A 15,304-nucleotide genomic window follows, 5' to 3' on the forward strand; every position below is an offset into this window, starting at 1 on the left:
AAACATGATACGGAAGAAGGAGATAGTGCCAGTGTCCTTAGGCCTGCTCTCTTTCTCCATGCATTTGGCCAGTGAACAGAGAGGTCATGTGGACAAGGCTTTTAAAGAGCTGTTCAAATCTGCGTTTTTTTGAGTCTATAAAAATTTGAAGACTGATTTAGGAATGGCCAAATAGTATACTGACAAAGAGAAAGGGAAGAGTAAGACTGATGCAGTTCTTATGTCAACAAAACAGAAGGACATCAGAGTTAGACCTGCTAGAGGTCAAGAAGGTAGCCCACCAGGTATTTTTCCGCCTTTGCCAAGTGAGGCTACTAGCACCCTATCTGTCCTCTGAGCACCTGGGCACGGTGATCTATGCGACAGTCATCTCCAGAATAGACTTCTGTAACTTGCTCTACATGGGCCTGCCCTTGTCCCTGACCAGGAAATTGCAGCTGGTGCAGAATGTGGCTGGGCAGAGAGATCTCTGGCCCTCGTTGAGGACCAATGTGCTTCCTTAGGGCCAGGGATCACCAGCCAGTTGGTTGAAGAGCTGGGTGCCATATGCGTATTGGTGGCAATCCAGCCCAAGCCTCTGTGCCAGCTGAGAAAGAGGGTACATGAAGATGTTAAATAAAATAGGAGAGAGGACTGCTCCCTGTGGGACTCCACATGTGACCTCATTGAAGTTGGATGCTCTCTCTCCTATTTGCCTTTGTCTGCAACCCTGGAGGGAGGAGATCAGCCATTTGAGGGCTGTCCCCCATATCCCAGCATCGGCACGGCAGTGAGCTAGGAGCTCTACTGTGTTGAACGCTACAGACAGATCTCATAGTACAAGCAGTGCTGACCTGTCTCGGTCCAGTTGGCTACAGGGGTCATCCATCAGGACGAATAGTACTGTTTCCATCCCATGGCCGAGCCAGAAACCTGACTGAAATGGGTCAAGGGTTGGTCCACAGCAGCCCTTTCAACCAACATCTCCAGAGACGCTAAATGCAAGATGGGGAACCAACAAGTCTGCTGTGACTGGACTACATTTTCCACCACGACTCTTTCATAGATGTTTGGTGTTAGTGGTGGTGTCACTCCTGCAGAAGTCCCTGCTGACATCTGGCAACCCCTGATGGGGTTTTTAAGGCAAGAGACATTCAGAGGTGATTTGTCATGGCTTCCCTTCACATCATGACTCTGGCATGCTTTAGAGGTCTCCCATCCAAATACATACCATACATACCAGGGCCAACCCTTCTTGGCTTCCAAAGATCTGAGGAGTTTAGGTTAGGCTGGGGATGCACAGGCATGGACATTTAATTGTGGTCAGGCAATGGAAGTTTAATGCATGGAAACTGACATGTTTTAGACTTCATGCAGGGAAATCACATCCCAATTAGCCCACTTGGACACCATTTCCCACCAGTACAAATGAAGTCTACCAATACGGCCTTCTCCTTCCCCTATAGTTTTCATCCCTGGACAGACAACAACCCCCCCCCCCATTGTCATAATTATTTGTTTATTATTTATTTATTTCATTGTATTTCTATACTGCCCTCCCTTGTGGTTCAGGGAAGTTGCCATAGATCATAGGAATCATACAGCATAATTCATAACATCAGATAAACAAAAATTCCAGTGGCTTCCATAACTGGTGGTAACAAGTATTATAACATTTCCTGTAACATTTCCAAGAGCAGCATTAACGTGCTCAGTATAGTTCTATAGGTAGATTGGTTCACATTCAGTACATGGGGAGGGGTTTTCCTGGGGGGGGGGAGGAGCAGTTGATGCTTTTGGTTCAGTTGTCCTCAACCAAATGCCTGGTGGAAGAGCTCCATTTTGCAGGACTTGCGGAATTGTGGAAGTTCAGGAGTGGCTCACAAGTCACAAAGTAGTGGTTCTTAACCTTTTTGGGCTTATGGACCCCTTTGAGAATCCAATGCAAGCTGTGAATGGGCACTTCTTGGTCAAACATGAATAGAATCCAATGTTCAAAGTAATAAGAGAAATCCAAATCCAACCTCTCTTACTTTTGGGGCTCGGTTTATGTATCCATAAGGCTAAGTACCCTGGCTATATAGGCTTCATTTCTGTATACACAAGTGAGGGTGGACCCTCAGTGTTTTTCCACCAATCAAAGAGCATCAAAAAGGCCTTGGTGGTGTTTATGGTCAAACACCATGTACGGGAGAGGGGTCAACAGCCCTGTTCAAAAGTGTTCTGCTCCTTTAACTGAGGCGTAACCTGTGGAAAGGGGCAGCTGAAACTTTTCATGACACTGAGGTAAATAACCTCCCCAGGTAAATAACACCTCACTAAGCCTCCATTAAAGGGCAGGCTTCCCCCCCCTCCGCAGCTGTTGGCTACTCTAGATGTGGGGAGGTAATAAGGAGGAGAACTGACCAAGGCTGAATGTGCACAAAGCTTTTATTGCAATCCCAGATCGATAAACCGTCTGTGCAGAAATTAATTTCCATTTGGTCGATGAAAATTTTCCACCTCCAACTTCCATACCTCGACCCGCATCGATCCTACCTTTTCATCAGAATATCAGGGAGTGCTTATTTTCCGGGATATCCTACTAAAGTGCTCTGGAAGCCCAACAGATGAAAGTGTAGATGTCCACGGTTTTGCATTAACCAGCTCTCCTCCCCCCCCCCAACTTTTTTATAATGCTGTAAACGTGTTTACAATAGTGACCAAGCAGAGTTGTCTCTTGCTGATTGGTCAAGTAGCGGAATCAAAAACAAAGGGCTATCCTTTGGATCCTTTGCTTCGGATCGTTGAGAGACTGATATAATTCCATTATTCACCATTTTATGCTACTCTCCACTCTCTGCTCACTAATCTGAACATACATTTTATGGAGCCTTTTCTTTCTTTCTTTCTTTCTTTCTTTCTTTCTTTCTTTCTTTCTTTCTTTCTTTCTTCTTTCTTTCTTTCTTTCTTTCTTTCTTTCTTTCTTTCTTTCTTTCTTTCTTTCTTTCTTTCTTTCTTTCTTTCTTTCTTTCTTTCAATTATTTAAGAGGCTTGAGGCATAATATAAATCGAAACTCAGTTTCCAGGTGACCTCTCCTCCGAGCTCCAGCTCAGCGGCACTTGAAACCCCCCCCCCCTTGACCTCAGCCATGCATCTCAAAGGCTCACTCTGCCCCGGGGCCCCTACATCTTGCTATGCAGGGGGGGAGGGGGGAGGGCGGGGACTGGTAAGTGCAAGGCTGCTTTAAAGTGGTGCGGTGAGCGCCACAAACTGGGGGAGGAGTGGTGTAATCGAGAAGCACTAAGGAGGGCTGCTGTTGGGTGGGAGAGCCCACCCAGATGCAGATGGCGAAAGCGACTGAAGGCTGATTCGGTTCGGGTAAACTGTTTGTCCAGGCCCAAATCGAACGGAAATCCGTAAGAATGAATGCGGGAAAAATCATTCAATGCAGAATATGCCCAAGTGTGAGTGAAAAGGGTGGTTGAATCAAGTCCAGTCTTACAGAACTGGATGCTTGACTTTGATTTTGAATGAACTGTCACTGTCTACAACTGCGCAGCAAAAATAACGCACCTAACACGAGCTTTCGTTTTGCTTTGTTTGACGTTTCTGCAACCTTTTGCACCAGGCAAAGGCTGTAAATAAAGAAAGCGAAAGTGAAAACCAACCTTTGTCAGTCTGAAAGGCCACATTCTGTGCTGTTTCTCAAAAAAAACGCACATTGATTTCCCTGCTTATATGACCGCGGATGATGGCATTATAAGGTTGGTTTCTATTCTGAGCTCTCCAAATCGCTGATAAATTGCCAGGTCTCTTATTACCTGTCATTTCCCTTTCCATCCAAGTGCTTCGGCCGGTTCAGAACTCGGCGGATAAGAGATCATGCTGACATCTCGCATACACGCACTGTCCCGTTTCATTATTTCAGCTGCCATCTCCGAGTCTCGTGGACTGCCTTGCGAAGTGCAACATGGGGGCATTGTTTGAGCATGATGCTGAGCTCACCACAACAAGATGCATGTTAAGAGGAGCCTTGCATATCAAATACGCATGGCCCACATCCAGATTGAAGTGACCAAACTGGTGAAAGATTAAAGTAGAAAGCATTTTACAACTTCTCGCTGACAGTCCAATAGGAACCCAGGGACAAGATAGGATCCTGCTTTGATTTTTGCAGGCACACACCCTTTTAGAGATGCCAATCCCCAGGCAGGACCTGGAGAACCCCCAGTTTTACAGCACATCTCCAGGTGACAGAAATCAGTTTCCCTGGAGAAAATCATGATTTTGGAGGGTCATTACTGTATTATACTGAGGGCCCTCCAATTCTATCCACTCCTGGCTCCACCTCCAAAGTTTTCAGGTACTTCCCAACCCAGAGCTAGCAATCCTACCCCCTTCTGCAAGGGACTTGTGATTCTCCCCATCTCCTAAAACCTAATCCCAGGACTTCTGTTCTATAAGAGCAGCATTATGTGCTATGGGAGAATTGGCAAAAATCCCTCCTTGCACCCATGAAAATCTAGGTGGGTGATAACCCAAAGCAAGTATCTATTTATATCCCTGATTCAACTCTTTGGTGTGGTGAAGACTGTGGTGGTATAGGACCCTACGCTAGGTTTCTAAACTGAGTGAGCTGCCTAGAGGAGAGTTATGTGCAGCCAGTCACAGTTCTCTCAGAACTCTCTCAGCCTCACCAACCTCACAGGGTGTCTGATGTGGAAAGAGGAAGAGAAGGCAATTGCAAGCTACTTTGAGACACATGAGACCTGTGGGGTGACTTTTGGCCAGTCACGGTTCTCTCAGATCTCTCTCAGCCTCACCTACCTCCCAGGTTGCCAGTTGTGGGGAGGGTAGAAGATTTGAGATTCTTTTGGTTAGTAGAAAGTGGGGTACAGTTGTTTTCATCTGCAATTTTGGCTTAGAAATTTCATAATTTACATCTCTCCTTGGCACTGAAAAGCACTACCAAACTTGTGCCAACTGCTTCTTGAAGTGTGAACAACTGTGTATTTTTAAATATCTGTGTGGATCTGTCTGAACTCTAGAAAAGAGCAAGCATGTCATCGCACCTGAAAGACTAACTACACTTGTGGTAAGGGATGAGCTTCCGTGAGTCCCTGCTCACTTCTTCAGACGCATCTTGAATGTGAGTCTATCTGTCCATATACCTTGGAGCAGCGGTGGGCAAACTGGCAGGGGTTCATGGGAATTGTAGTCCATGGACATCTGGAGGGCCACAGTTTGCCCACCCCTACCTTGGGGGGTGGAGTGGCTTTCAATGCTGAACAACAGCAGCAAACACATGTGAATAGCTGCCGTGATTGGGTTGGGTGTGATGTGCAGAGGAATAGGAGACATGAAGAAATCTATGTCTAGCCCAGTTTATTTGTGTAGCCAAAGGCCATTAGGAAATATTGGGACATTGTTCAGAATGATAAAAGGTAAATTCATGAAAAGGTCTTGTCAAAAATGACACTGAAATGAAGGCATTCCAGCCCAACACCAGCCTCCTTATGACCTTCAAAAAGTCTCTTGTTCCACCTCACCTTAGTTGGGCTATCACCCAGGAATGAATTTATATGCCCAATCTGAACACTTTTATGGCTTTTCCCCCCCTTTTCTAATCACCTTGCCAGTTCTTTTATAACTTTGTGTAGTCAGGCTTAAATAGGTTTTTATGGGGCTTTTTATGTTTTGACGGTTGCCTTGGTGATACACTAAACAAAAAGGTGTGTTACATAAAGACATGTAATTCTGTGTTCACCTCAGGGGTGATGCTTGAATTCTGCCTGCCCCAACCCATTCACACACTGCTGTGGCTACCCAGCTCTCCCCCACCATGCTGTTTCCCCCAACTGTTCTTTAAAACCAGACTGAGGATTCAATTTGTTCCAAGGCATTGACATTGATCCTTAAGGCCCTAAACCATCTAGGATATTTGTACCTGCAGGGCCACCTCCTCCCCTATGTGGAGTTCATGCTTGAGTACACAAAATCGGCTCAAGATCCACAGCACCAGAGCACCAGAGCAGACAGAATGGCCTTTCTCCATCTGAGCCAGGGCTTTCTCCGCCCTGGAACCAGCCTAGTTGAATGGTCTCCTGAGTGAGATCAAGGCCATGTGGGACTTAAAACAATTCGGCAGGACCTGTGAGACAGAGCTCTTTCACAAAAATAACTGGCTTCCCTATGTAGGCAATAACATCCAGATGCCATATAGCTAATCCCACCTCAGCACTTTATCCCGCCACACACACTGGATGGGAGGTGGTGAGCCCCTGGGTTTTAAGACAAATGTATTTTAATTGTTAATAATTTAATGTTTCGATGGTTTTTTAAATTGCTCAACTGTTTTTGATTGATGTTGTACGGCACCCTGAGCCCTCATGGAAGGAAGCGTAGGAATGTGATCTTTCCCCATAATACAATCCAAAAGCATGAGGGATGATACATTCCCTACCTGATTGGTTGTCTGTAGGTGTAGGCCCCCAATAGGATGGACAATGGTGGATCTGCCTGGCTTTCACCTCCTCTGTCTTACACCCAAAGGAGAAGCTGGTGCACTCTGCTGGCCCAGCTCTGAAAGGAAAACTGGCCAGAGAGGGCTAATCCAGCAGGGATCTTCTTATGTTCTAGTGAAGGCCTTGGCCTGCCAGCCCTGCTGTTAGCCCTCCAGGGGAACTGGTTAACCATTCTGTAAAACAGGATGCTGGACTAAAGGGACCATTGGTCTGATCCAATAGTGTTCTTCTTATGGCCTTCTGAAGGCCTCAACCTCCATGCCCTGTTGTTGGCCCTCTAGAGAAGGGGTGGGCAAACTGTTGCCCTCCAGATGTCCATGGACTACATTTCCCATGATCCCCTGTCAGTCTTTGCTGGCAGGGGCTCATGGGAATTGTAGTCCATGGACGTCTGGAGGGTCATAGTTTGCCCACCCCTGCTCTAGAGGAACTGGTTGGCCCCTGTGTGAGACAGGATGCTGGCTCAGATGGACCTCTGGTCTGATCCAGCAGGGCTCTTCTGATGTTCTCATGAGACCGAAACCTGAAGAGGTCTACTACATGTACCAAACACACTAGCAACATTAAAACAAATCCCTAACATCTGCTCAGAACCCAGACTAGGGAACATGTTTTATAAGGACAGTTTAGAAATCAGAGACTGTCAAGGCATCCTCTATGCGAGGAGGCTGATGTTGCTCACTGGATCCTGATTGGCAGGTTTACCCCTCACTGGGGAGTAACTCCTTCCTTTCATGGCAAAAAGTGAGTAGTGGACAGTCTTCACTGTGGGCAAAATCACACCATTACGGTGAGGAAGGAGAAAAAATTGCCTACCTGTCCAAAAAAAAAGGGGCCGACTGTTGTTGACAGATCTCCTGCAGATGGTGAGAGCCTGGGTCTCTTGCTCTGCATGCCTCATCCGTCATTATGACAGGCACTTGGCCTGTGCAGAGGTGCTCAGCATTTTAACGTTTTCAGGGAGGACTTTCAGACCACCACCAAACTTCCCATGCCCAGACAGTAACATCAACACAGTTGTATGCAGCTGCACCAGGACTCAGTTTCTACAAAGGCAAAGTAGCCCCACCAGATGTGGGGTCAACGGTCCGCCTTTTGTCCCCGTGATTTCCGCTAGGGTGGACGGCCTCCAGATGGGGCCTGGAGATCTTCTGGAATTACAAGTAATTTTCAGATAACACAAATCAGTTCCTCCGGAGAGCTTGTTTGAGGCTTTTGTGGGGAACATAACGGCTTTAAGAGTTTGTGGAAATATTATTATTATTATTAAATGTATATACTACCCTTTCCCATGTGGGCTTGGGGTGGTTTACAACAGTAAAAACATATACACGACAAACTATTACAATGATAAAAAACAGTAAAATACAATAGTAAAAATGCAATTTAAAAAACCCCATCCCTGCCACCCTCACCCTCTTAGCTATCCCATACTGAAGATTGACAAGCAATGGAAAAGCCAAGAAGGAAGAAAATGGAGGGAGGCCAATGAGTTGCCCTGGTGTAGAAGTTGTGGGGGTGGGAGGAGCATAGCCTGCCCCAGTGAGAAGTTGGGGAAGGGGGGAGGAGAGCCAGTCCCATTGAGTTGCTCCCAACCAGCCTTTTTCTCCAGGGAAACTGACCTCTGCAGTCTGATGACATTCTGGGGGATCCCAGGTCCCTCCCCCTGGATGCTGGCATCCCTGGACCTCTGTGGGGCACAAGAGAGCTGATCTCTATAGTCTGTAGATCCTAATCCAAAAGGTCTCCAGGCTGCACCTGAAGGTTAGTGACCCCTGGGTTAGGAATGTTCCTTGAAGTTAGGAGGTGGAGCTTTAGGAGTCTGGGGGGGGGGAGTAAAGGCTGCCCAACAGCCCCGTGGGATCCAGCACTGCCTCTGTTCTCCCTCCCTCCTTTCTCACTGTCCTCTCCAGAAGAACTGTTGCCTTGAGATCAGTTGTTATTCCTGAAGATCTCCAAGCCCCCACCTGGAGACTGGCAACTCAGCTGGTTGCACATGGAGGTGGAGTGGGGGATCAAACTGGGCTCCTGATATTACAGTGTCCTCCAACATGCTGGATCTCAAGATCCAACAGGGAACAGGGCAGGGGGAGGGTCAGTTCCTAAGAAAGCCACAGGACAGGCATTTGTGCTGGCGCCCATTGTACAGTGGGCTTTGCCCCTAGTATGCTAAATACTATTGGGGAGAGAGTCATACCCTGCGGTACCCCGCAAGAGAGTGGACAGTAGTGCAAGTGCTGTTCCCCAAAAGCTACCCTTTGTTCCCAATCTTGAAAAAAAGAGGTCAGACACTGTAACATTTCCATGGAAGCCAGCATGGTATAGTGGGTAAGACCAGCAGCTTCTAATCTGATGAGGCATGTTAGATTCCCCACTCCTCCACATGCAGCCAACTGGATGACTTTGGGCTAGTCACAGCACTGATAGAGCTGTTCTGACTGGGCAGTAATATCAGGGCTCGCTCAGCTTCACCTACCTCACAAGGTGTCGCTGGTGGGGAGAGGAAGGGAAGGTGAATGGAAGCCACTTTGAGACTCCTTCCAACAGAGAAAAGTGTAGAAAAGCTGCCTCTTCTTCTGCTTCCGTATCCCCACGTAGCTGATGCAGTGAGCCCGAAGCTCATGATCAGTCACATCAAACGTTGCTGTGAGGTCCAACCACACCAGCAGTGCTGACCCGCCTTCATCCAGTTGCTCTGGAGGTTATCTGTGAGGGCAGCCAAAGTCATTTCCATCCCATAGCTTGCCGGAAACCAGATTGGCATGTGTCCAAGACTGACCCATTACAAACTTTGGTTCATGAACCCGAGAAATGGCAGAATCTGTCATGAATTTTGCATCATGGTTTGGTTCATGCCTATTCCTAGTAGGAGCTGTAGTGCAAAATGTTCTGACCCACATTAGGTTCAGAAACCCCATTGTTAGGGATACCAGCCTCCAGGTAGAAACAGGGCAACACTCAGAATTACAACTCATCTCCAGCCTACAGAGATCGGTTCCCCTGGAGAATATGGCTCCCTTGGAGGGTGGACACTACTGGCATCGTACCTTACTGAGGTCCCTCTTCAAACTCCCCTCCCCCAAATCTCCAGGAATTTCCCAGCGCAATTTTGGCAACCATCTGAGCCATCAAGATCTGGAGCCCTGGGCTTCCAGTCTACAGTCTCTACCTGACGACGCCATTATCAAGATTTTATTTTCAACATAAGAAAATCCTTCCCATCCCTCCCCACTTTCTATTCAAAGTAACATGTTTTGGCACTAGGGGAACTGATATTTTTAAATACCATTTTCATAATGTTTTTATTCTGAACCCTGTTCGATTTATTTCAGGCTTCTCGGCATTTGGTGCTGTGATCTGAACATAGGAAGCTGCCTTATACGGAATACGACCCTTGATGCTTCACAAGGAGTATTGTCTACTCAGGCTGACAGCAGCTCTCCAGGGTCCCAGGTGGAGATCTTCCACATCACCTGGTCTTCTCCACTGGAGATGCTGGAGGCTGAACCTGGGAATTGCCACAGGCCAAGATGCTGGTCCACAGTTCAGCCATGGCTCTTCAGAGTGGGGGTCTTTCTCAAGCCTTGGGGACTGAACTTGGGACCTTCTGCCTGCCAAGCAGTTGCTCTACCATGACCCACAGTTCCTCATTCATTCATAATTGTAAACGCTTTAGCTTTTTTAAAATGTGTTTTAATGTGTTTTCTTTCATAGGCTACCTCCGGCAGGTTTCCTGAAGAGCTGGCATAGAGATATTTTAAATGTAAAAATATGTGGAGCTCCTGACGATTAACAGCAGCCCTTAGGGGAGTTCTACAGTGTCCCTGAAATGTCCCAAACTGTTGAAATCTGAAAATAGACAGCCTGTTCGTCAAAAAAACAAAAAAAAACAAACCCAGCTTGGATCCTGCTGTAAATGTCTGCCAGTGGAAGGATTTCCATCCCTGGGCCTCTTTTGATCCACCAAACCTTTTAAAAACTACATTTGTCATTTATTTGCTCTGTGTATACCCCATTTTTCTATTCAATGGGGACATAGATGACAGCATTCTCCTCTGATTCAATTTCATGTTCACAACAGCACTGTGAGGTGAGCTATGCTGGGAACATCTGACTGCCCCAAGGTCTCCTTGTGAGCTTTCATGGCAGAATGGGAATTCCAACCAGGGTCTCCCAGATCCTAAAGTGAAACTCTAACCACTACATGGCAAGAGCTTTTATGGGGTAGCTGTTGTTGGACTGTAGCAAATAGCTGGGCCTGATGAGTCATGTAAGTCAGGTGGTAGCAAGTCACTCAGCAGTCCTGATCCCATGAGTCCAAGACTAAACCAGCCCTGGAAAGGGCCTGCTCCTTCACTTTTTATTGACAGAAGTCAAGGAGGGAAGGCTAGGAAATACTGTGCCTGCCTAACAATGGCCAATGAAGGTATTAATTTCTTAAAGCTACAGGCACTGGTATTATTTGTGCAGGTTTATCCACACGTACAATGGGTTGGATGTGCTTTTTCTAGGATTTCAGGGTGATTTTTCCCCATGTAAACCTGGCACTTTTCTCAAGTCTGTAGAAAGATCTGTGTTGTCTATTTGAGACTCCAATGTCCAGATTTAAGTATGGGCCGATGGGGCTGCATTGAGAATCTGTTCCACTTAATATTTCTGGTAAAGCCTAGGAGGAGGAGTGTGTCTCATGGCTTAACTGCCACTCATTGATTAACACCCACTCAGGATGGCTGTCCTGCCCCTGAGTGCCTCCTCCTCCAACCAGCTTGCCTGTCCGTCCAGCAGCCAGCCAATCACCTTCCGTCCCCCACCCCTGACCACCCCTTCCTCCTTCCTCTTCTCTCCAAGGCTCAGAGGCTGCAGATCCCTTCTACATGAGAGCTGCCCCTGGCGGTGAGTTCCCTGCTTGGGGGCCTCCAGCCTGCAGCCTTTCCAGGTCCTGGGGGAAGGGGAGGCCATCCACAGAATTCTTCCACGCCACCCCACCCTCCAATCTATCGCCCCTTGTATTCCTGAATGCAACGGGCTTTGTCCCTAGTTAGATGTATTAATAGAATAGACTAACCCATATGTGAAGGGAATGGCAGGCAAAGGTTTTTTGCTGTTGTTGTTTTAATGGGAATAAAAAACTTCTAAGAGATAATTTGCAGAAAAGGAAATAATAGAGGTGAACCGATTTAGGCCATTGCGCTACAGGCTTGTGTATGACACACACAAATAAAGGAACTGCGGCAACCATTGTCTGAGCTGCAGAAACTTTATGGATTATTAATCAGCTTGTCAATTATTACCACCATTAACTTGTGTATTTTCAGTTATGCAAATAGACTTTCTTAGACTGGTTCTCGGTCGAGGTCTTGCTCTGAATTTTGATGTCATTTGGCTCCCTTGTTTCAGGCTTCTCCTTTGAAATATTTCTCTCAAATTAGCTTCCCCTGCCTGCTTTTCTACCTGAGAAAGAGCAAAACATACTGGGTACCTTTTGAATGAAAAAAAAATAGCCCGAGTAGAAGAGGGTTAGGCAACACTTCACAGTTTTAAAAATTGCAGCCTCCAATTAATATCCAGAAACCCATTTCTTGTTTTGTAAGATTTTGTTCCAGAAAATCAGAATCCGGTGCAGTTTCAAGCCAGGTCTTACAAGCAGTCCTGGATCTAGGCAAATTGCTAAGATAGGCAGGCCAAGTTCTTTGCTTTGGTGGGCAACCCCCCAAGCCCATCCTCCATACCCACTACTTGCCACCTCTGGATAGTACAGTTTGGGTGGACCGAAGCAGCATCCCTCGATGCTATGACATCATGCCATGGGATTCTCTAGGAACAGAGTTGCCAGGCAACCAGAAGGAGGCTGGGAGGACAAAGGATGGCACCCGCCAGCAATGGCATGTTATCACTTATGGGTAACACCTGTAAGTGATATCACACCTCTCTAGGAACCACGGGAAACTCTGTGGCAAAACCATTGTGTTTATGGAGATTCCTAAGGAGGACTGGCATCAGATCTCTTCTCTGGCTCTTTCTCCACTCAAAAGGACCCAGTCCATTTTCTTTTTTTCTCAGGCCAAGAAAGAAGGCAGGGGAAGCCAACTTGTGGAAAGCGTTTCAGGGGGAAACGGTTGGCCTGATAGCCAATTTGTGTTCTCCTGCCACTGCTCAGAGCAATAGCCTGGGCGACTGGCAATTCTGGGGCTGATATTTGTAGTGTAGACATCTGCTGAAGCAGCTACATTGGTTGCCAATGGTGTTCTGGATCAAGTTCAAGGTATTGGTACTTACCTTTAAGGCCATCTGCAGTCTGGGCCTGACATTCCTGAGGGACCACCTATCTCCCTATGCCCCGCTCCCCCAGGGCTGTGCGTGTTGCGGATACAAATTTGCTGGTGGTTCCTGGCACATGGGCCTTTTTGGTCTTGGCTTCTGCCTGGTGGAATGAGCCCCTGGAAGAACTGAGGGCCCTGCCAGAGCTGTCACAGTTCCACAGGGCCTGCAAAATGGAGCTCTTCTGCCAGGCTTTGAGTCGAGGTTAGGGCTGGAAGATCCTGGTCTCCATCCTTTCCTTCCCCCATGGTGGATGCCATGGTAGTTCTACCACCAGTACAAGGCTGTGAACTGCTGAGACTTCAGGAGGGTGGGGTTTGTACCTGTTTCTACCTGCCACTGGGTTGGGGACTAATGAGATTGGTTTTAAATTACTGTTATATGGAATTTTATGTGTAACCCACCATGAGCCAGCTTGCTAAAAGTAGTGAGATATAAATTGAAAAATAAAAAAATAAAAATCTGTTCAAATTCCAGGAGATTTTCAGGCCTTCCCTGAAGGTTGACAACATTACTGAAGATTTGGCTTGAATGTTACATCATAGAGTTTCAGATATATCCTAGAGTGACCTGGGAGACAGAGGTATCCCTTCCAGTTATGCAGTCAGAAGAGATGCTTCTGGAGGTTGCTGGCCTTACTAGGCTATGACGACTCAAAAGGACCTTCCTCTGTTTGTGTTTTTTTATATTAGCCTTCTCTGGGGGGAAAATGCTATTCCTGAAATGATTCTCACCATATGTATAGAATCATAGAATTAGAAGGTGCCTATAGGGTCATCTAATCCAGCCCCCTGCAGAACGAGGGAAACTCACCACTACCAACCCACCCACAGTGACCCCAGGTTCATTCCCAGGTGAGCCCCTCCTCCAACCAGAATCCCTGGCCAGTCTGAACTGGAGGGAATTCACCTCCTGCCTTCCAAGTGGTAATCAGCATTCCCCTGGGCATGCAAGGAAGGGCCACAAGAGCCAAGCCCCGACACAACTTGTCCTGCCCACCCACTCACAATCTGCCTACGTTAACAGTATTTATTCTTCAGTGAGGTAAACAGCAGCTTCTGAGGGTGAATTTAGTTTGGTAGAACGGGTATGGAGGGAGGGTTCACCTCCATCTCACAATGCCCATCAAATTAGCTGCTGCTTGCAGCTTATTTTAAGTAACAATTAACATATCAGGAAAACCGATCACAGGTCTACCACATAATTTGCCGTTTATCTCTTAAGTTCTAACTCTTTTAAAAATAATTTCCCACTCCCCCTCCATCTAGTGACTCCAGCAATCTGTACCTCTCTCAAGGTCCTCTCCATGAAACAGCAGAAACTCTATGGCAGCCTTTCTAAACTTTTTGAGCATTGAGAAACTCAAGAAATCTCAGAAGAGGCACAGTCATGTAGAATATGGCTGGGAAGAGGAAGAAGAAGAAGAAGAAGAAGAAGAAGAAGAAGAAGAAGAAGAAGAAGAAGAAGAAGAAGAAGAAGAAGAAGAAGAGTTGGTTCTTATATGCCGCTTTTCCCTACCCGAAGGAGGCTCAAAGCGGCTTACAGTCGCCTTCCCTTTCCTCTCCCCACAACAGACACCCTGTGGGGTGGGTGAGGCTGAGAGAGCCCTGATATCACTGCTTGGTCAGAACAGCGTTATCAGTGCCGTGGCGAGCCCAAGGTCACCCAGCTGGCTGCATGTGGGGGAGTACAGAATCGAACCTGGCGTGCCAGATTAGAAGTCCGCACTAATAACCACTACACCAGGTCCATCATTGGTCAATGGGGGGGGGGCGGGCGGTCAACATAACCATATATGGTCATATCATGATAAATGCATAACAAAATATTTTAATAAATTTATATGTGCAGCTGGTGAGCTGGATTTGAATCCCCACTCCTCTACATGCAGTCAGCTGGGTGACCTTGGTCTAGTCACAGTCCTATTAGAGTTATTCTGTCAGCACTCTCTCAGCCTACCTATCTCACAGGGAGTCTGTTTTGGACAGAGGAAGGGAAGGCGAATATAAACAGCTTTGAGACTCCATTTGGTAGTGGAAAAGGGGGGTATAAAAATCAACTCTCCTTCTCCTTCTCATTATTTTTGTAGTGTCCTGAAAATGCACATAAATCAACATGATTCAGCATTAAAAAGTGCCCCCCAAAATATTTGATAACTACATTATATTTTTGTAAGTGTTGAAAGTAACATAGAAAAGAGTCCAGTGGCACCTTTAAGACAGACATTTTATTCACGGTAAAAACTTTCAAGCGCATGCTCATTTCATCAGATACCAAAGTGTGCATGCACACAGAAGTTTATAACTTAAATAAAACTGTTGGTCTTAAAGTTTCCACAGAACTCAAGATTTTGTTCCGCCACTTCAGACCAACACAACTACACACCTGCATCTATCTGGTAGGAACATTGTATGTTCAGCTTATAGGATCATCTGATTCTCACTTCATTTATATGTGAGAAGTGTCTTCCGTTTTCAAAGAGGTTTAAATGTAGACATTA

Source organism: Paroedura picta, chromosome 6, assembly GCF_049243985.1.
Source record: "Paroedura picta isolate Pp20150507F chromosome 6, Ppicta_v3.0, whole genome shotgun sequence".
Classification (NCBI taxonomy): domain Eukaryota; kingdom Metazoa; phylum Chordata; class Lepidosauria; order Squamata; family Gekkonidae; genus Paroedura; species Paroedura picta.